We start from the raw sequence: 2,368 nt of genomic DNA on the forward strand, positions 1-2,368 counted from the left end.
GAAGCCCCCTGCCCCCCCCCCCGCTGGCGCCGTCACTGTGGGCCCCAGTCGTCGCCGCCGTCCCTACGATGATGTCATACGGTGGTACGGTGGGTAAATAAAGAAATTAAAAGGCTCTAGAGTATATCGAATGTGCTTGTTTTAAATATCACAATCATTGTATGAAAAAAAAAACCTTCTGTGATAGTGTTGTTAAAAGAATAAATTAACCCATAAGGCACAAGTGAAACGCCGTGGGGAAATCAGATAACAACTGCAAGTATTCTCAATATAAACTAGATTCTATCCAAAATACTAAACGTATCAATCTATCAATAGGTCTAATATAAAAATAGATACACTATTATGCTTGTTTGAAGTAGTATAAAGAGAATTATTTGAGAATGAAAATATTAGAGGTCTATCTAACATGGTAGACGTATGTATGATTTTATCACATTATTGCGGATACGCTCACATGATGAACATTGTGATTCTCAATCAACAGCATACGTCGAACGAATTAAATAATGAATAAATGGAGTACTGTATATGTTTTTCTCCTCCACCGAGGAGCTTGTGTTCCATATGTGTTTGATTACATCCATGGTTTGATCCATCAAGATCGCCCCTTGTATAGGCCTATTGATGCTAAAGTCCCGCAAAATTGCAGCATATCGTGCGTTGTGGGAAACACTCGTGGTTGTGAGATAGTTGCATATCCATGGCCCTGATTGTATTGGTCAGTTAATAATAATAGTTGGATTTATACAGCGCTTTACACACCAGTCTGAAAGCGCTCGAAACGTGAACTAGCTCGTACGGTAACCTTTACTCTTCCCTAACGTTTTATTAGTGTCTGAGCTACCCAGTAAACCGGTACCAGCTACTCTCGTCTGTCAACAGGGGCTGGAATGGACCAGTACACAGGGTTAACCCCCTACTCATCTCGAAAGATGAGTTCTTTAAAGTGCACATGAGCCACTTGTACTCTTGGCCTACGGTTTATTCCTTATCCTAAAAAGACTTAGTTCCACCTCCAAAACCATAGGCGAGGGTGCTGTTCGAACCAGCTCGTATTGCGGTGCCTTAACCGCTCGACCATTCGACACTCTAAAAAGACCCATTAAGAGACGAATAACAGCCTAATACCGCTTCTAATTTGCAGAACCTTAAAAAGCATTATAAAGTATTAGTCTTACTAATCACTTGTACTGTATAATATTTCGTCGGAGTTAGACTGAATTATTATTACTATAGCTTATACTCATATGTTTGCTATAACAGAAAATCCTTATTACGGTGTTATAATAACTTTGTAACCAAACCCGATAAAAAGGCATAAGCTCATAGGCAGCTATTATTGTTAGAAGTATCAATTTTATTAGTAATATTTAAAGTAAGTATAATTTGAAAGTATTATTATTATTATTATTATTATTATTATTATTATTATTATTATTATTATTATTATTATTATTATTATTATTATTATTATTACTATTGTTAGGACTCCCATAGGCAGATAATATTATTGTTAGAATGAAATTATCATTTTTATTAGTAATAGGCCTATTATTTTCAAGTATTATTTTAAAGTCTATTATTATTATCATTATTATCATCACTATTATTATTGCTAGAACTATTTTTCAGTGCAGCATAACAATTCTAAATGTCAGAAGTTAACGATGTTGAGATAATTATAATTAAATGGTCACGCATCATAAGGTGTATGAAAATATTGTTGAAAAGCCTACAATTGATGGCACTTCACGTGTTAAGGTAGAAAGAGCGGAGTTTAAAATATTATGTTACTATGGAGGTAGGTATATACATGTATACCCAGTATCTAGGGGTATTGAAATGCTGGGGAGGGGGCTTATAGGGGCGCAAAAGTGAAATGGGAGGGCTCGATGGTAAAATAAGGGGCGCTAGCTGGTAAAATACGGTGGTATTATGTGTTTTTTAACTATTTTAGCGTAATTTTTTGCCTCCAGAGGAGTAGCAGTTTTTTTTTTTATGGGGGTGGGCTCCGCGCACCCTTAGATACGCCATGGTGTACCGTATACCTCCATGATTTTACTAGCTTTCAATTTTGGCAACGCATTTTTCTCAGTGATCTTCCGAAATCACCGTGTTACTTTTTAGAATAGCGATCTTGCGTCAACAATTTTTAGCCGATCCGATACTGAGGCAGGGAATGTGTACTGCATTTTTGGAATATTTTTTATTAAATAAATTTGCAATCTATGGGAATTGGAGGGACACGTTTCCCGTGCTTTCGTCGCTGTGTCCGCCAACCATAGATGGGAAATGAAATGTATAGTAAGATGTCCGACAATAATTCAAGACACTTAATATTATCTAAATGTAAATAAAAATCCTC

The sequence above is a fragment of the Anneissia japonica genome, unplaced genomic scaffold, assembly GCF_011630105.1.
Source record: "Anneissia japonica isolate Jap-2015-1 unplaced genomic scaffold, ASM1163010v1 scaffold2003_len1103335_cov173, whole genome shotgun sequence".
In the NCBI taxonomy this organism is placed as follows: domain Eukaryota; kingdom Metazoa; phylum Echinodermata; class Crinoidea; order Comatulida; family Comatulidae; genus Anneissia; species Anneissia japonica.